This window comes from Callorhinus ursinus, unplaced genomic scaffold, assembly GCF_003265705.2.
Source record: "Callorhinus ursinus isolate GAN/ISIS: 27379988/994484 unplaced genomic scaffold, GSC_fseal_2.0 scaffold8, whole genome shotgun sequence".
Lineage (NCBI taxonomy): Eukaryota > Metazoa > Chordata > Mammalia > Carnivora > Otariidae > Callorhinus > Callorhinus ursinus.
This window is the reverse complement of record NW_027397070.1, coordinates 41,130,082-41,150,338: the sequence shown is the minus strand read 5'-3', so window position 1 is coordinate 41,150,338 and position 20,257 is coordinate 41,130,082. Positions and strand designations below refer to the sequence as shown.

General features: G+C 42.5%; 1 protein-coding gene and 1 long non-coding RNA gene across 6 annotated transcripts in view; one reads left to right on the top strand and one right to left on the bottom strand.

The window, feature by feature from the left end:
• The window catches only part of RAD51B (RAD51 paralog B), a 630,999-nt gene that overhangs the window by 192,548 nt on the left and 418,194 nt on the right, over positions 1-20,257 (bottom strand). The window lies entirely within an intron of this gene.
• On the top strand, positions 779-8,270 carry LOC141373265 (uncharacterized). Its single transcript, XR_012379046.1, has 3 exons — positions 779-914; positions 1,842-1,974; positions 8,129-8,270. It is a non-coding gene; the product is annotated as an uncharacterized lncRNA (long non-coding RNA).

Below are 20,257 nucleotides of genomic sequence, written 5' to 3'. Positions count from 1 at the left end.
TAAAACCATACATCTCCAAACATCAAACACTACCCACAAGTGGGGAAAAAACACATAGTATCTTTTTTTAATTCTTCTGCTGTCTTTGCCAATTGTATCTCTAACATATGAGAATTTACTTTGGAAAACAGTTTTTCCCATGTAATTTTATTTATCCACCTACCAAAACTTGCCCAGGGTATGAATGGCAGCACACCGCTGCCCCATTTTAGAGAGTGCGCCACTGAGGGGTCTGCCAAGTTCTCCATCTTCCTTCACCCCGCGCTCCTTTCAGCAGTGAGCTGTGCTTTTTTCCAGCTCTGTGTTTAGTCCTTTACCCACTAGGCCTGCAAAGCTAGAACATTTTCAGAGGCAGCGCTTTGTATGATAAAAAAGTATATTTTAACTGTCCCTTTTTAACCCTTTTTCCCAAGGTGCTAATTAAAAATGTTCCTGGTAATCGTGCAAAGCCGATGCCTACGGCCTTCCGCTTACAGGCACACCTCCTTTCAGCCCGAGTTGGAGTCCCAGCACAGGACCAAGCCCCCTCTGCCCCTGCACACACCCTCCCCCCCAGAACTTCACAGTGCCTTCATCTGCCCTGGCCTGTACTGGGGGCTCCCATCAATCTATCACAAAGCAGGGAGACACTGGGCTTTCAACAGAATACATCGATGAGGCCTAGAGGCAAGATTCTACGAAGTGCCACTTGGCTCTAGGCCAACAATTTCCTAATCTGCAAAAGCTCAAATGAGCCGATCAAAACACATTGGTAGAGTACCATTTATGCACAGGGCATGAAGAAGGATACACAACCATCAGAAATGTGGCCCTCATCCCCCCACAGAAGCTTACAATCTAGAAGAGGAAAAAGGCTTTGCCTTAAATCGATGTCCAGTAACACCTTGGCCACACAGGCTGACAGCCAGTATGAGGTAAGGGCAGCAAGGGCAAGTGGATACAGGGGAGGGAAGGGGAAGGGGAAGGGAATCTGAATGAGTTAGAATGGGAAATAATCAGTCTGGCTAAAATACAGGTGAGAAGAGGTATAATAAGACCAGACTGTCAAAGTCCTTGAGTGAAATTATGGAATGTGTTATCGCGCAGTCCTTGCAAACTGCCACTTGGATTTATTTTGGACCTTTAAGGTATCAGACAGAAGCTGAATATAGTTATTCAGACATGGATCAAAAGAAGGACATTACGATTTTTTTTTTGCTTCATTATATTTATTTATTTATATCATGCTTACTATATGCTAAGCACTGTTCTAAGTGATCTATAAATATTAACTCACTGAATTCTCACAACAAATGCTACAAAGTCAGGATGATTTTTTTTTCTTTGCCCTATTTACAAATGGGGAAACAAAAATACAGGGTTTAAGTGACTTGCTCAGAGTCTATACCTGTGCTGTCTCTCTTACTCCCATGGAAGAGCAGATTATGGACCAAATGCTTCTGTTTTCTGAGCCTCTCAGAGGCAATGAAATACCAAGGGCAGGGACTAATCAATAATGTCTTTCCAGAGCTTCTTCTAAAATCTTCTAAGACTATCACTTACTGAATTGTTCCTGAAAGCCTTGTTGGCAGCAGCATTCCATCACCCAAAAGGAGGGAGATAAAAAATGTACAAGTTTACCAAGTGTATGAGTTGATGAAGTTAGACTGGCAGTGGGGAGAGGGGTTCCAAAAGGGCAGAGAAATGTGAGGAGTGGGGAGCGGCTGGAGCTGCCCTCCTCTTGGAGAAGAGAACAAGATTATTTTTCTCAGACATGTAGGGCCGAGGAAGAGTCTAACGGTATGCCCCCACCTCTGCTGTTTTCCTAGTTTACCATTTTTTTGTTTTAAATTCCCTTTTAGAATCAGAATGACTTGAATTTAGAAACTTTGAGGAGTGTGGTGAAGCAGGAAGTAGGAGAAATGGAGTGTGATGGGGACATGGAGCCAGCTGAAGAGAGAGCCGAGGAGCGGAAAGGAGGCCTGTGCACGATGGGTAGGAAGATGAGAGGCGTGTTGGAAGTCGGAGGAGAGAGGCTGGGATAACTTCACACTAGAGGCAATATTCCAGCTTGACCCTAGGAAAGACATTCTTCCAAACCCTTGGGTCCATCACACACAGTTTGAGAAATGCCATTAGGATGTTTGGTAGACCACACCCATAGAGATATTTTACACTTAACAACTGTGGCCACAGCACATGATGGGAATGGAATGGCTAACTTCATGAAATTTCCCAGCTGGAACAAGTAAAGCTTTACTTGACAAGCTCAAAATGCTGATAAATCATTTTGTATAACGAGTGAACCAGGAGGAGCAAGTGTTGATTCAAAAAGAAAATGGTGAGGGGCTGTGGATCTTTGCCACTTCTTTACCAAGAGGAAAGCCAAGAGGGAGGAACCAGTGGGGAAGAGGGGTCTCTGTCTTTGTCACAACAGTTGGCTGAGCACTACAGTAGCCCTGCGGAATGTAGACAAATGGCCATTTTGGAGCAATCATGTGATTCCTATGTAAGCCCATCTTGGAGCTGTTAGCTATTTACAGTCTAATGCTTAAAAGTCTCTTCAGGCTCTTTAAAGATATTAAAATGATGACACATTTTAAAATGTGGTAATAAAGTTCCTGGGCTTTTTGTCCCCCCATTGGTTTAATCATTTTCATATAAAATAGGAAACATCCAAAGTTAACATCTTCCCATGTCCAAATTTCTGTGTCTATTGCAATTGCTGCACGACACACATGAACAAAGATTACTTAGGGCCAATTTCAGATGGGAAAGTGCTCTATCAATTCCAGCTAGTAAGGAACAAGGAGAGAAAGGGACGACTCCAATATCAAGTCAAACTGGGGGCTTAGGAGGGAGTAGAAGAGTGGGGAATCTAAGGGTACCATGGGTGGTAACACAGAGATTAAGCAAAGGGGTTTTGGAGTCAGAGGGAACTGAATGCTAATCCCAAGCCTGCCTTTCCATGGCTCTGTGAACTACAGCATGCTACCCAATCTCTTTGGGCCTTCATTTCTTCATTGATAAAATAAAGATAACATGCATGTCTCATAGGGTTGTTGGGCAACATGAACTCATGTAGGTAATGAAGGTAGGGCAGTGGTGCATTTAGGCAATCAATACATGATGGCTATTCTTCTCAGACACATGCCTAGGCTGAGCCCACATCATTAGGCTAGATAGGAGCTTTATAGAAGTAAGAATTCAAGAGGGTCCAAAGCTACCCTATGGAGGCCAAGTACTTTGGATTTAAAACGGAGCCCCAGTTCTGACCTAATCATCTGAATTAGAGCCAGAACAAAGAAGTCATCCAAGTGTTTTACAAAGTATGACTTTGAGCTACACTAGAGCTAGGAGGGTCACTCTCAATAGAAAGGGATCCTCAGGGCTAGCTACACAAATATAAAGAAATGAGAAAGGACCCCCTTCACCTTTGTATGACTAATCTGATTCTATTTTCAGTTTTATCTCCTAGATTGTTCTGCCTGGGTTCAAAACTGATAGTGACCTTCAGTAATCATAAAAACTCCCAGGCTTCTTGGGCAGCCTTTTTTATTATAGAAGTAAGTTAGGGTCACCAGATTTAGCAACTAAAACTACAAGATGCCCAATTAAATTTAAATTTCTGATAATGAATCTTTTTTAGTATAAATGTGTCCCAGTACAATATGCACAATGAACTCATACTAAAAAATTATTTGTTTATTCAAAATGCAAATTTACTGAGCATCCTGCATTTTATCTGGCAACCCTCATCAGCAGCCAAGAAGCTACACTTTCTAACCCAGAGAGCAGCAAAGCAAAGTCACCTCCCCTCCATAATTAGTAATGCATTGGAAAATACCAAAAGAGAAAAAAAAAAAAGTCCCACAGTTTCTAGGGCTTTTACTTCTAAGCAAATACAGTACTAAATTTACAGACTTTAAAAAAATAATATCATTTCTCCAATCAGGGATTTTTTTTTAAATATCTCAGTCTAAAGCAAAAAAATAACAATGGGAGGGGACTTCCCCTCAGATGACATGTAAGTAATAATTAGTAGACAGACGTTTGAGACGTGATGCTTGTAAGAGCACTGACCTCTTGCTGCTTTAGCTTGTCTAGCAAGGCCAATAAGCTAAATTCTTCCAAAAATCTCTCCTCTTTATTCTTCATGAAAAAAATAATACACACACAAATTATATTTCCCCAAATGAAGCACCATTTTCCTTGGCAGGCTCAATGCCACAAAAGACTATGAAATTAACCTTTGGGGCCTAAAGGGCAAGGCCCAGCAGTGCTGGTCATTGTTTCTAGCTACAGCTACAGCCTGGCTATTCACACTGACCTCAGAGAGAGAGGTCGGCCATGTTGTGAAGACGGCCACACAGTAGGTGGACCGCCCATGCAAACAAACAAATGCAAAACTCCCTCTTCCTTGGTTATATCAAAACCAGCTGAGTTCTTTCCTTCCTGAGTGAATGCCAACAATATTCCTTACTTTCCAAAATATCCCCAAGCAACCCCAGGTTCAAGGTCCTTGGCAATCTAAATTTAGAGATAGGTTTACCTCACGGAGTCCTGGGAATTTTAAGCAAATGATACCACTCTTCTTTCTCTTCTCAAACCTCTAATTCACTTCCTAAGTCTACTCAGGTACAGCAATTACCCCTTCAAAAGTTAGCAGCCAAAGTTTCAAGGAGCTGTTTTTTTAGTCATCTTGTAAGTATTACATTAAACTTCTGGGCCAGAGTACAACAGGCCTATGGCCAGGTTGAACTGGACAAACAAATGGAACTGGTTCCAGCTCACCAACCTGGCCCCAAAATGTCCTGGTCAAAGAAGTGCTTTTTAAATCATGGGGAACCACTAGTGAAAATCCACTAGTGCTTTGACGGTACCACCCAGTAGGTGGTGGCTTAATGGTGAAACGTAAAAGAAGAAACTGAAGAAGGAAACTAATCATCATATCATCTTGGCATAAAGCTACACAAGGGACAGAGTGGAATGAACTGCCTCTCTAGGAAGCCTTCCTTGATACAGCCAAGGGAAGTGAGAGCATGTGATTTACTTGATTTCCCTGTTTCTAACCCAGATATCAGAAACAGTGTATATTGTATGACACATGCATCAACCCATCTTGGATGACTCACTATTTTCAGAACATAGCTCTCCCACCCCTGAGCCTTCGCTCACATCTTTCTTCTGAACCACTTCCCAAATCTTGCCCATGCCTGCTGAAATCCTACCTTTTTGTCAAATTTCAACTTTTGAGTTTTTGAGCTTTTGAAGTAACTTGTGGGCTACTTCTTCTAAAAAGACTTCTTGAGATGGTTTCTCTTTTGCCTCTAAATTCCTGGTGCATTTTGCTTTTTCCACCCATACGCAGTTATCACGTATAATTGGAAGTAGCAGTAGACTTGTTTCCCCCACCAATCAGGGACCAGATCTCACAGAGCCTCGTTCAAATGGAGCAAAGGACAGGTGCTCACTGTATGTCAGCAGGATTGATGCAATTATTAACCATGTCTTTTATTTCTTAGTAACATCCTCTCTAGTCCTAATCTTTGCTTTGATGACCTTTCTGATACAATGCAGCACTTGTCTCTATCACAGAACTTACAACATCATGTTGAAACTATCATATTACCTATGAGCCACTAGACTCTAAACTTTCAAGGTAAGGGACCTTGTTTCACTCATCTGTGTGTCTGCAGTGCCTAACATAATATCTGAAAATCAGAGGGCACGTAAATAAATCTTTGATGAGATGTTAAAGTGGGCTACGAGTTTTTTGAGGGAAGAATCCACACATTCTCATCTTCTGCACCTTCTCTTTATAATCAAGAAACACTCATTGATACTGATATGTGAGGTAGGTTCTAGAGAAAAGTTTCTCAGTTCTTTCAAGTAGGTCATACCATTTGATGAGCAAAAATATGGAAAAGTCTTCTGAAATACAAATGCTAATCTCAAGGCTTCACGTACTTTGAGAAACTCGAGACTTAGTTGTCTCCAGTGACTTGTTGGGTGGCCTTCTTCCCTAGCCCAAGATAGCCTCAAAAATTTATTTTGCACTTCAACATGACCTGAATTCCAATTATGATTATTTGGCATTTTCAAGATAACTCCAATGAAAGTTGTAAAATTGGATTGTGGTGATGGTGATATAATTCTCTACATTTACTAAAAATCATTGAATTATATACTTACAATGACTGGATTTATATTATGTAAATTATACCTTAATAAATCTGTAAAAAAATTAACTTAGACTCTTCAACAAGAAGGACAACATCTTATTTTTCATTTTGCCCTCCAGGGTCTAGCATCCTAACAGATAGCGTGGCTGTTCCTTGTTAGCCAGGAGGTGCATCCACGCTGGCAGAAGTGCTCGGTCAGGTCACCAAATGTAAACAGCTCTGCAGAGGTCACCACAAAGGCACTGTTGTTCTATCTCATAGCGAGAAGGAAAGGAGAGTCACCATGGAATATCTACTCTCTCTTGCATCCCTAATTAGAAACATGTGGAAGAGGGCCCACCCACTGGTCAAATCAGCCAGAAAGGCCTCCTTTCTTCTGCCTAATGTTGCATGTTGGCTGAAGAAAGACCTCTCCCTGGGCCTGCCATAGAAATGGTTTCAAATTATAAAAGTATCTACAAAGGCCACCATCAAAGCACCAATGGATTTTCACTAGTGGCTCCCCATGATTTAAAAAACACTTCCTTGGGGCACCTGCGTGGCTCAGTTGGTTAAGCAACTGACTTTGGCTCAGGTCATGATCCTGGAGTCCCAGGATCGAGTCCCACATCGGGCTCCCTGCTCAGCAGGGAGTCTGCTTCTCCCTCTGACCCTCTTCCCTCTCGTGCTCTCTGTCTCTCATTCTCTCTCTCTCTCAAATAAATAAAATCTTTAAAAGAAAAAAAAACACTTCCTTGACTGGTACATAATTAGGGCCAGTTTGGTACATATGACATATGGTAATTTGTCCAGTTCAACCTGACCATGGGCCTGTTGCACCCTGGCCCAAGTCATACACTGCTCAGACCCCCATGGATAGGTGAAATGCAGAAGTCACAAAATATACAAGCTGTAAGCAGCACCTTGGTAATTCAGATCACACAGATGTCTGCATTCTTCCTTATAATCCATTCACATTGAACTTAATACTTTGGTTCTTTTCGTTTTTGGCACCAGTATCTAAACTATCTCAATGAGATATGAAGAAAGTGAATGAGAGATTATATAAACTCTATTTGTTAATGTCCTAAAGAAAATGCCAAGCAATACTCTGTTCTCATTCAGAGAAGTCCCAGTAAATATTCACTTTTCTTCAAACTCTAGTGACTTGTTTTAGCAGTAGAAAATTGATATAAAGTCAGCATAAATAAAACTAAAGTTTTACTCTGGGTCTAAAGAACTACAAAAGCTGGCAGACCAAATTATTTAAACACACTAAAATGGTCTTTTTTTTTTTTAAACACAAGGAGCAATCCATGCTAAGACTGATGTGCTGGCCCAACATGGGGCTTTTTGCAAAGATCAGATAGTCCAAGAGGCTCACTTTGATCTGACCAAAGATGGGTATGTAATCTCCTATGTAGAAGAAAGCTATAGTTTTTAGATTAATTGCCTGACCACAGATCTGCTGCCAAGCTGCTCCAAGTTTCTCCTCCTAACGTGAAATAAAATGGCTATCTACTTTAAACCATGTGGTAGAGCCAGCTCATGCCAGAGAATATGCACTCTTCTGCACTCATTTACCAATTATGTAAAAGGTCAGTGCATCATTCACGTGCAATGGGAGCAACAATCAGTCTGTTACTCCATCATCTCTTCTAAGTTTGCCAGACAGAGGACTGGGGGCTGACAGTGGGTGATTCATGGAAAGAAACTGTGAAAACCAGAGAGAGTTCATTTTGCATATGAAGAGTTATCTTCTTGGTTGAAATGCACACCTAAAATGAGACAAAGATGAAAAAAAATAAATAAAATGAGACAAAGACGGAAAGGCCTTCTGGGGGAACCCACACAAAGTGTCATTAGCTGGTGTTCTACAGAAAACTGAGTGGGTTCCAGCAGCTGGATGGTGGTGTTAGTAGGTGGGGAGAGGGAGTCATATTTAGAACCCATGGTTCCAGTTACAATGGTTGTATGCTCTATAGGAAAGTGACCACCACTGCCTGTCATGAAGACCAAAGGATCAAAACTTGGACTCACTGGCTGATCCTGAATGAATTTCCAACCGTGCCTGTGTCTCTACTGCCTCAACCATTAAAACATAAATAAATATACCCACCCACTCCGGTGTGCAATAAGGTTGCATCACATTTTTGGCTCCATAATCAAGACATGTCTTGTTAATATTACACTGCTCTGTAGAATCAAGCATGTGGAAGCTTTGGGCTTCCAATATATGAATGAATGCCAGTAACCATGTGGTCAACAGCCAAATATGAAATCAAATTCTCTGAAAAGAGGCAAGTATTTTAGGTCTGCCTTTCAAGAAGCTGCAGCCCCACCCAACTACTAAGGTCTAAATGGAAGTGACTTAACACCATTTGGCTGCATTTTCTTTGGCTGGCCAGTGCCTCAATGACCACCTCCAAGAGAGATCTGCACAGGGCGAGCGACCTGAATAAGTACACAGGGGTCAGAGGGCTGCGGGTAGGGATAGGAAAGGAAAGGAAAGGGGATAGGTAGGGATAGGAAAGGAAAGCCCCACTGCTGAGGGGCAGTAAACGGGGTAGCGAATTGTCCTTTGAGCAAATGCTTCTTTTTCTCCAGGCAGAATGATTATAGGGAACTTGCTGTCAGCACTCTTGGACTAAGCTTTCTAGACACTGATTTCTGAAGAGATCAAACCCAAATCAGCAGTTGAGGAGGTGGAGGGGGAATTTTAGAAGCTGGTGATTCACTCCTCTGGCACACAGCACTTGCTAGCCCCTAAGCTTGGGCCGCCAAGCCTGGAGACGCTACAACCGTCAGAGGCCACAGGGGTCTTTATGCTCCTTGCTCCCTGACTTCAAAATAGCCAACAGAAAAAGGAGGAAACCAGTAGCTAGGAATCCTGGTCCTGAACACGCCTACCTATTGTCACACCATTCTGTATGCCTTCTATCAGCAAAACCATTGATAGCACTCCACACCTATCCCCACCCCACAATCTTATCGACTGTCACTCAACCTGTGATGGTTCCAGGGGAATTGCAGGCCCAAAGTGAAGGATTCCTTTGTTCCCATCTCTATGATAGGATGACATGTGGTCCTGAGTGCCAAGGTACTAAGATAAGAGGGGTGCTCAAAATGCCCAGATGGCTGGAGAATAAAAACCCTGAGAACAGAGCCAAATTTGCACAGCAGACAAGGGCCACTGTGGCCAGGGCTGGAAGCACAGTGCTTGTAGCCCACAGCAGCAGCGGAACTAAAGGGAAGCCATCCCCCAACTCAGCTGGTGGGAGTTGGGCAACTTCCCAGCTGGAAGGAGCTCTCAAACACATCCCTGTAAGCTACCCATGAAAGACAGAGATGCCGTTAAAAACAACAAACAAAAGGGGCCGCTAATCAAGAGGAACTTCAGACTTAAGAATGGGATCCAGTCATCCTTCCAGAAAGATGCATGTCTGGACCAAGGCCCAAGAGCATGACATTCAGCTGCCGTACCCCTCTCTGGGGCCCAAGTTTGGAGGCGCTGAAAGAAGAAGAGATTCACAAAGGAGGCAGATGGGAAGGCCCCCATCCATATGCAGTGTGGTTCCCATACAGAAGATTAGAATTCACCAGGTATAAGCAATCACAATTGTAATCGGCTGCTTGGAACTGAAGTCATGTTTTGAATAAGAAACCAGCAAAGATCTCAAAACTCCTATCATTCCCCTTCCCTTGAAACAGTTCTAGCCTTTCCCTTGAAACAGTTCTAGCCATTTGGCAGTTGGCACTCAGTGTCAAAGAAAGCAGCGACCACTGAGCTTGGAACCATGTCAGGTTCTGACTTCTCAAGACACCCCAATCAAGGGCTTTCTCTATGGTTAGTAAAACAAAGGAATTTTGCATAGATAACCCCAATGACTTAATTTTTCTCTTCCAAGCTTAATACTTATAACTAGGCTATTTTGTTAATAATGGCCCCTCCCTCCATTTCTTTCCTAATATTTTCAGTACTATCCAAATTGCTCCTAGCACTATTTTATCTTCCACTAATTCTTCAGATAGAAAGGACATTGCCAAGCAAATCAAACAGAATAAGACAGTGAAAAAGAGAAACGTAACAGCTTCATGACACTGCTGGCAAAATCCTATGCTGTGGAAGGAACTGCTAACCAGACATTCTAGTTTAATTGGGCTTTGAGAACTATTTAAGTGGTTTCTAGAGTTGGGCTTTTTCTTTTTTTCCTGAACGTCCAACTGCCTTAGTTCAAGGGGAAAGATAGGTATACCTGTTGACCCAGCCACTGTCAGATGACAGCAGGTTTAAGACCGAAGGGTCTGCATGGTCTCTGAAAACTTGACTTTCCTATCAACTTTGCCTTGATCGCTGGATGGGACAAAGGCAAAGCAAGAGTCTTCTTCCCTTAGACTTAAGTTTATGACATGTTTTCAACTGGAAGACAATAGGAAAGCAGAATGGTGGATTGGTTCTACCTTGGCTACAAAGCAACCGAGAGGCTCCAGGGAACCCAATTTTGCTCTTCCTGCTTGTCTGGGTAGTGCCAGTACCCACCAAGTGACTCAGTCTTCCTCATCAGAAGCAGCTACTCTGTGTCTAACTTACCCACGGGTGCAATGCCTTTTGCCAGCATTTGTTTTCTTAAAACACATTTCTCCTTCATGGCATTGCTATTCTATATGGACTGGGGCCTTTGTGGATGAACAGCACTCAGTCAACCCCACAAATGGACAAAATAATATTGATTTATACAACATGAGTTGAAATCACAGAGCTGAGTTTCAATGGGTCACTTTGCTGAATTATAATATGTTTGGGGCCAATATCCACTTACTTCCTTTTTTCATCCAGCCCTTGTGCTGCCCCCCACAACACACCCCACCATGACATCAATATCTATGTGTAGAGTCTTCTAAACAGCACTGGTGCTATTTTAAGTATGATAACAGAGGGGGGAAAGATGATCTTGAGCTGAGATAGCATGAGGATTGCAATAGGAACAGGATACCCTTTGAAAAGAGAATGCAAGCTCTTCATAAGAGCAAGAATTCAGGATGTCCTAGGTCACTGTTGGTGGCATTGTCATTTATCACTGGCTGCAGAACACAGTGGCCAGATTTCCTGGGAATAAAAAAAAGGCTTTTTTCCCCTGAATTTTCTCTTGACGTCAACTATTATCTATTTGCAAGAGATGAGGGAAAAAAGGCATAGACATATGTTAGAACTTCGAGCCTTTAAAATAGTCATTGCCTGCTTCCCCAAATGGCTTAAGTCTCATTTTTTTAAAAAATAATTATTTCCTCTTCAGACAAAGCTGCCTAGGGGTAGTCTGCTAAAATTGATTTTGTTGGTCTGGTCTTTTCTACTAGATTACATTTGGGCTGCAGTTAACAAAATGGACATGGAACCAACACCCTAGTCTGCATTCCTCCACGCACAGAAACTTTCTGGAGGGAATAAGTTTCATGCATACAAAGATGAGATGTACAGGGCTGGGCAAATGGGAGATGAGGGGGTATGAGGGAATGGAAGAAAGGCCACTCTAAAGGGGTACATCTCCAATACACTGATGATAGACAGGAGCTCCCAGCCAGGGGAACAATGTGGCCCAAACTTTCTCCACAGAAGAGGCTGTGCCATGACTGTAATGTCTTGAAAAACTCTGTGAGAGAGGAAGTAAAATGGCTCACAGAGGAGTTAAGAGGGAAAAAGCAAAAGGAAAGGCCAGAACCTGGTTTGAATAAGCAAGGCTGCTCCCCACTCTGTAGAATTTCTTTTGTTTTAGACAAACTGGCTTTCCTTAAAAAGAAAGGCCATCTGCTTTTTAAAAAGACTGCCCTCTTCCTCCTCACCTTCAGCCTGACTGGTCCTACCTCAGGCACTCAGACCTGTAGGAGTCCTGACAATAGTGTGGAGTTGTCCAATATGTTGTGTTCAGATGTTTCATGTGATTCACAGGCTTCGTGCTTCCTAAAAAGCACAAGCATGAAGGATGAAAATGTAGAACATTTAAAAATTCATTGGGTGATAAGAGGAAATCAGGCTTGGGTGCCTAAGGGGCAAACCGCCCACAGAGTTTTGATGGGATCCTTTCCATCCTAGAGTGAACAGGATGTCTGATCTTACTTGTGCCCAACTTCTGCCAGAGGAAGAAGAGATTTATATAGGACAGACACGGGCAACTTCATGAGGTTTACACGTCTCCCCAGGAGCCTCTACGGGGCAACCAGCTGATTCAAAACTAATTCATTTTTAAAGACTTGAATTATAGAAAATAGGAATCTAAATGAAAGATGTCCACACCTGACAATGTTATCAAACTAACACAAAATAAAGCAGAATAAAATAAAATTACAAAAAAAATCATATTAATCAAATTATGTTTCCCCTGATAGACAGTCAAGTTGATTTACATACAATGTCTTGGTGTGTCTAAGGATATTCCTTATATAATGTCACCACATTCTGTTGAATTTCCCGAAGCATCACAGCTAGAATAACCATTTCCCATGAGTATTCACTTCTTTTGGCTAGAGGAACCAGTTAGTGTCCAACACCAGAGGCTCTGTGTCCGTCCGTTCCTTCACAAACTCTCAGGCAGAGAGCCTGACTCTCCTATAAGTTGCAATGCTTTACAACAAGTGATATTGCACTGAAAGATGCTTCTTTGGGAAGATTTAATAAAAGTGATTACAATCATTATTATTGTTGTTGTTGTTAGGAAAATACTGTGGAAGTTTCTAAGCCCAGACGGAGAGCTCCACGCCCCTCGCATGGCTCGGCCTGCAATAACTAGTCTCCAGCACCTTCGTCCACCCTCTGATTTTCATCTCCAGATATAACGAAAGCTAAATCTAGCAGGAACTGTTTGGCTCTCTGCTCTTGGAAGATGCAGTGTTGTTTCATGTCCGGCTGGATTCATCTCTGCCTTTTACATCTCTCTACCTCTCTGTGATTCTCCTTTCTCCCAATCTGAAAATAAATGCTCTTTACCCTGGGGCCTGCCATTTTCTGATGCACGGCCCTCTGAATCATGAGGCTGTGGATGAGTGATGAGCTCTCTGTGCTCTTTTCACAGCCAGGACCAGTGGTACTGAGTCGGCTTCTACTTCAATAACTGGAAAGTGGGCAGCAGAAATCCACATGCGATGAGGCTGCTCTGTCTCAAACGCTCCCCATCAGACAGATGAAACAGAGCTGTCTTTCTTGGTGGAGCACATGAGCTATCTTGTATGCCCTCTTAGTTAATGAAGGGTCTCGCTGTAAGAATAGCTTTCCCAGTCCATTAGCAAGATAATTCTCTAAAGGATCTGTGAACATTTCTAAGAACTAAATATGGAACACCGATCTTCAAGTGGCAGGAACAAAATAATATAGAGCTGCATTGGAGGTCTGTTCAGAGGCCCGGCAGTGAAATCGCTGGTGCTCCATAGGACAGCAAGGATGTCCCCTCTGTTTTATGAGCATCCTCTCGCTCAGTATTGTCCATGAGCTGAGATCAATGGCCACTTTTCCAATAGAAAGTGCATTTGGTTTCAATTCACTTTCATAACAACAGAGACTAATGCTTAGCAAGATGGAGAACATTAAACGCTATTGTTCCGGCTGAGGAATGACTGGCTTGGGTGGCAGGAAGCAGAACAGTCTCTTCTCTGGAGAAGAAAATGCCTGTGGGTAATAAACCTCATTCCCAAACAGCCTTCTTCTTCTTCTTCTTCTTTTTTAAGTGACAGTGAAAGAAAATCAAAGAATCATCTCAAATCACAGAAGTGAAAGGAATCTCAAAAAAAAAAAAAAAACCATCATGTGACTCAACCTCCTCTGGAAGGTTTTTGTTTCTTAAATAATTATATAAACCCCAAGGCATTGTGATTTAATAAGGTCTAAGGGCACAGCAAAGTATTTTATAAATTATTTTCCTAAGCCTCTTGTGGAGCCTTTTATTATCTTAAATAATGAGAAAATGAACGGGATTCTTTAAGATTTGCAGCTTTCAGATTTTAGAGGTTGTTACATGGAAAAGGTAGGAACAGGAGGCCAGTTGTGTTCTTTTGGCAAAAGAAAATACCCATGCCATTGGTTCATGTCTCAAACAACCAGAAACTCATTCTCCATTACTGTAATTATTCAGAAATACCCTGCCAGTTACATTCCCTTTTCTCTCACTGATGGAAAGAAAGGCGCATTGGATAAGCTAATACAATGGAAGAATTCTGACGTACGAAATGTCCCAATGAAGGGTCCTTCAGGGAAAAACAAAACAAAACAAAACAAAAAACAAAAAAACAAAAACCAACAACCACCCAAATGGGGAATTATGTAATTCTATCTTTATATTATTTAGAACAAGGCAAGGGGAAAAACACCATCGACTGTATGTTCCTTGAGAACCTCCAATCAAGGGCTCTAGCCATTTAAAAACATGTTTCCTGGCTTCAGACTGGCTATAAATACATTTAATAAGGATGAAAAAAAAAAAATCCCTGCATCATTTACAGTTCTCTCTCAACTCCAGCTGACAAAAATCCAGTCCAGATGTTTATTTTGCAAGAACAACAGCAAGAGGGTGAACTTCAATCCTGAGCATGAAAGCCCCAGGAGGAGGGGGTGTGTTTGTAGAGAAAGGGACAGCGAGGTTGGCAGAGAGGGTGTGGACAGACCTGGTTTGATACTGATTTAACAGAAACACAGTAATTAATTTATTTTGTGTTTAAGAAATCCAGTTTACTAGCCTTGCCCCTGTCTCATCGCCCTTTTCAAAGCCACAGGGCCTTGGCTGGTGAAGCCTGAAATGGTTGTTTCATAACCTTTGCTTTTAAATTAAACAAATGACCTCAGATTTTGGAGCAGTTGTTGACTCAGGGGAAAGTATGCCATTAAAAGTGTGCCAGAAACAGATTTAATTGGTACAAGTCCCAAAAAGTGCTCGAAAGAGAACAGGCTTCCCGCATATAGATTTCAGGGAAATTACTCAAAGGCCGCACAGCTTTGTCAGAATTCTAGATGTGAAACAAGGCAGCTGAAAGACTCCGTATCAAAAGGGTAAATTCAATTCAGGAGATATTAATCTGATTACCTAAGTGAGGCCACAAATCGGATATGCTCCATTGTGCACCCTGTTCAACCTGGACAGCTGGAGGAGCCAATGGCTTCCTTTTCCCCGACATATAATTAAGTTTTAAGAGATGATCGAGTTACGGATACAAAGTTTTAAGAAATATTTCATTCAGGAGTGGCATTTACAGTGCTCGTCTGTTGCAAGAGACATTGTTCACTTTATTTCCTTGAGCCACGCTGGAGAGTGTGTGGATCGGGGCCTAGGGGCTCAGTGTTTGTGTTTCGGGCTACAATAAACGCCCTCTGTGCACCTGCCTGGAGGAAAAACCAGTCCAGCCGCCTCCCTAGACAAAAGGGCCCTGTATTAAGTGCTGAAAACCCAGACGTGAACTGACCCTGTCAAATTCCAGATAGAAAAAAAAAAAAAAAATCAATATTTTTGTCCAATCCAAAACAAAGCTGTCATGTAGGTTTTTGGCTTTCCTTTCTCATCCTCACTGAGTCTGAACAACAGGGACCTGTCAACAGAAGTCACCTTCTTTCTCACGAGTCTCCTCACCTTTCTAGATTCCTTTCCTGATGGCGCAATCCATCGCCTGGCACTCCGTAAGCTGTCCTCCAGTGATCAACATATACCCCTAGCTCTTTCTCCACCAGGCCCTTGCCCTGGAATCTCATTTCAGTCTCTAAGGTCATACATCTTCCCAAAGAGATAGCATTACTAACTTACATGTTTTCAAAGATTTCCCCAATACACGCTTATCACAAATTCCACCTACGCTTAGAATTGCAAGAATGTTTATCCGTAGGGCAAAATATCAAGATCATAGTTCCTCCATGCCCGCTGTGGTTCCTGATGCTAGTTGGACAAAGGCCAGGCTGGGTCATGCGTACCCATTTCAGATGACTCCTTCAGAGAGCTGTTCAGCTTGGGTTTCTTCTAGAATCAGTCATGCTAGTCTCAGCTGATCTGTGCATTCTCGTGAAGGAAAGTGACTTCTCACAAAATTTGAAACCCAACTAAATGAGGTTTCATTTGTGAATTTCACCAAGGCCTGGGCAACTCTACCCCACTTCACAGATGAATAAACGAAGAAGTGCCAGGTGACTACTTCAACCTGAGAGAGCAACTTGGTTATCAAACCAGAAAAGGATCCACCAGTTGCAATCTCCGACTTCTCTAAGCCATCCCTGAATAGAGGGTAAAATGAATGAAATCATGATTTTGATAATTATTGAAAACTGCCATACATGGTAAGGCTTTGGCTGCAAACCATTTTTGAATATATTTGGTGAACAGATAAACCCCTTTTAAGGGTTAACAGCTTTCTCAAGGTTGCCTCAATGGCTTCTCCAAACTCTGACCCTGAGGGGCAGGAAAAACAGATGATCAGCACAGGAAAGCCAGGTTCCCTAACATGACTATTCCAGCAGGATGTGCTTAATTGTTTGTGTCTGCAGTGAGCATAGGAACCAAGCGCAGTTTATCCGATCTGGTGCTTGTGAAATAGCTGGCCAAGAAAAACAGTCACCCACCACAGGTGCTAAGCTACACAGAGCTACCTTGGCCAGCCTGGCGAGTTCTCAGTGAAGCGTGTGGCTGATTTACAGCCTGCACCTTCATGAGTGATGGAGGTTGTCCGTTGGCTGATATACAGGACCCTACATACATTGTGATTCAGGACAGACTGGTCAGGGAGTCCATCTTCACTGTGTCCTAATATCCTAAGATGGTGGCCCACGCCACCAAAAGATCGTGATAGTCTCTCCTTTCCATGATTGCCCCGGACATTGAGAATCTGCCGCCCTCATCCTGGCAACTCACTGAGTGCTGTGCTCAGTGTGACTTTCACTGTCTCGTGTGTGTGGACCTCATATTCTGGCCTTTCCTTCTTTTCTTATCTTTTCCCGTCCTGTCCATTGTAGTGCAACACATACAACCCGTATAGATGTAAGGTTTGGCTTCATTACAGCATGCAGGAATTCTAGGATTCCAAGATAAGGCTGACAAAAATCAGAATTAGCCTTTATGTTCTAGAGGGCAGAGGCCAAGCCTGATATTGTTCTTGTTACCCCAGAACACCCAGCAAGCTTTTTACATGATGGATGCTTCATACATGAATGAATGAACAATCGAAAGAATGGAGCCAATGCTCAAGTTTTGGGCTCAGTCTCATTCTTTTGGGGACAGTAAAGAGCTTTGCAATGAGAACAAGGAAGGGAGAAATTTGAACTGTCCCCATGACATCAATGGCAGGCATACATATGATGACTCATTGGGATGTGGGAAGAAAGTATTAGCATCTATTTCCTTTTTTTAAAACCTCTATTTCTGGTGTGTTTTACATAACCTAATAGCATAGTAGCTCTATATTTTACAGACAGCAGTTTTACATATTTTGGGCAGTGTGCTCCAAGACAACTGGGTTGTAGATTCAAAAAAATGTGAAGACTGCTCTACATAACCAGTGTAATAATAACAGTGACAAAGGGATGTGCCAAAATGCTCATAGGGGGTTTGGTCCAGCCTGGGGTTTGCTTTGTTCATCTTTAAAGGAGAAACAGAGAAGCTTGTCTGAAACTTGAAAAAGAAAATATAAGTCTGGCCTTTGAAGAAGCAAACTTCACAAGACATCACCTAATGCAACACCGTGCATATGTGGCTGAGGGAACCAAGGCCCGGAGAAGTGAAGTGACTTGCTCAAAGTAACACAGATGGTTTGTGGCAGAGCTGGCCCTTGAACACAGGTCTCCTCATTCCAAAAGCAGTGCCTTGTCTACTGTTTAAAAACACCTCTTCTCTAATGTCTCTCTGTAAAGAGACTTCAGGGTGCCTACAAAGAAATGGCCACAATTATCATATCACCTAGCCTGGGACCCTCTCAACTCTGGCAATGGCAGGCAGAAATATGTGATCCTAAGCTCAATGAGGTAGTTGTATGATCATCTTGTAGAACTGAGTATAACGTACTGGTCGAGAGCACAGACTCTGGAGCCAGACTGTCTGGGTTTGAATCCCAGCTAGTCACTGGTTAGCTGACCATCAGCAGCTTATGTAAATGTTCCATGCTTCAGTTTCTCTGTTTCTGAAGTGGAGATAATAATTGAACCCCACAAAGCTGTTGAGAATTTTCATGCTCGGTACAATGTCTGACACATACTGGACACTCATTCTCACTAGCAAAAGGAACGCAAAACAGATATTAATTTCCATAGGGCCATTTAAATCATTTGCTATTTTCTCTCACCACCTAGCTAAGAAGTACAGATAGGCCATGTCTAACTATAAGGTGCCTTGATAAAGGGAAGGCTCACCTGACACTATTTAGGTGCCCAAATGCACCCAAGAAATCTCTCCCAGGTTGAAGAGGTGGGAAACCAAAGCCAGACCTGGCCACCCAGACTTCAGAATGGTTAAAGCTTATCATAAAGTTCCCATTACCTTGAGAAATTTAAAGCCATTCCCACCCAAAGGTGATACCCTCAAAGAGATCAAAATCCAAGTTCTCTAGTTTCATCCCCATTCCCTCTAACCTGTACATCACTCCCTGAGAAATCTCTTTGAACCACAAAATCATCCCATCTCTTGCCTGTTTCAATGGCTCCCCCACAACCTCAGGAAAGAATTCAAAGTGACTGAGCATAACGAGGAGCGCCTTTCACAACCTGGCCCCTGCCTATCTCAACAGACGGACCTCTTCCTTGCCAGCCATAGTACCCCTCCCTCAACTGTCCTGTGGTGCCCCAGAGCGTGGCACACTCTAGCCCATTACATGTGCTTTTCTCGAGGCCAGGAGCACCTTCCCGTCCTCTTTCTCCTCTTGGGAACTGCTACTGATCCTTCAAGATACAGCTCAAGGGTCTCCTCACGGGAAAGCCTTCCTAGAGAACTCCCATCCCCAAACCAGGACTCCTGTGAGCTTCCCAGCAACACCCTCCATCCAGAGCCATTGTAGCACACTTTGCTTGCTCATCCATTGCACTTCCTCCCACCTGACTGTGAGCTGCATAAAGAGCAGGGACTGTAGCTTCTGCCACTGTACTCTTAGCATCTGCTGAGCACAGAACCTAGTAGATAGTAGGCCCCTATTGTATATCAGACTCAATGGCTTTAGTTACCACGCTGGTGTCAATGGGGGAGATCTCCCCTTCAAAGGCAGAGTTACTAGGCTCCTGTGCTTTCCCTTCTGACACTTTCCCTGCACTGCCTAATGTTATTTATCATTTATCTAATGTTTATTATCATTTATATTATATATATCATTTTAAAGCATATATGATTATGTCTGGTGAGAAAAATCACAATAGTGGTTTCATGCTTCTTTAAGGTAAATACACATCTAAAGCTTTAAATAATTCAAAGTGATTGCCTTCACTTTGCAGCTATAGGTGCCTCATTCAGTCACCAAATATTTATTGAGTAACTACTACACCAGGCACTATTGTAGGTTCTGATGATCCGATAGTGAACAAAAGAGACAAAGATTCCTATCCTCAAGGAGTTGACCTTCTAATGACCACAAGATTTTTTTTTTTTTTTTTTTTTTGCTAATTTACCTGAACTTTGTATCATCATGTCAAAGTACAAGCTATTTTCCTTGGTTCCAATGTGGTCCCCGAAGGAGCCAGGATTTCTGGTTGGGCCTTGGATCTACCCCCTAAACTCTGGTAGCCACTTATTCATTGACATTTCTTTCCTGGGCTCTACCTTTGAAGATTTCAATGACTTATTCTATCTCTGGTCTACAGCTATCTTGAGGGCATGTTCTCTTTGTGACTTAACTTAGAAACAAGTTATTTTGCTTCTAGCCTCATTTATCTATATATTGTATTTAAAAACAAAATGAAGTTTGTCTCCTTATTCCTCAGTCTGCTGGGGTATCATCCATCCTCTGTGGCTGGAAGTTCTACTCTCTTAGCTTTTTGTATGGGCTTCTTAGTTTAGAAGCATGGTTGCGAAAATCAACATCAGAACCTAAAAAGACCTCACTATCTTTTATTAAAACACAGAAACCCCTCCCCAACACACACACACACACACACACACACACACACACACACACACACACAC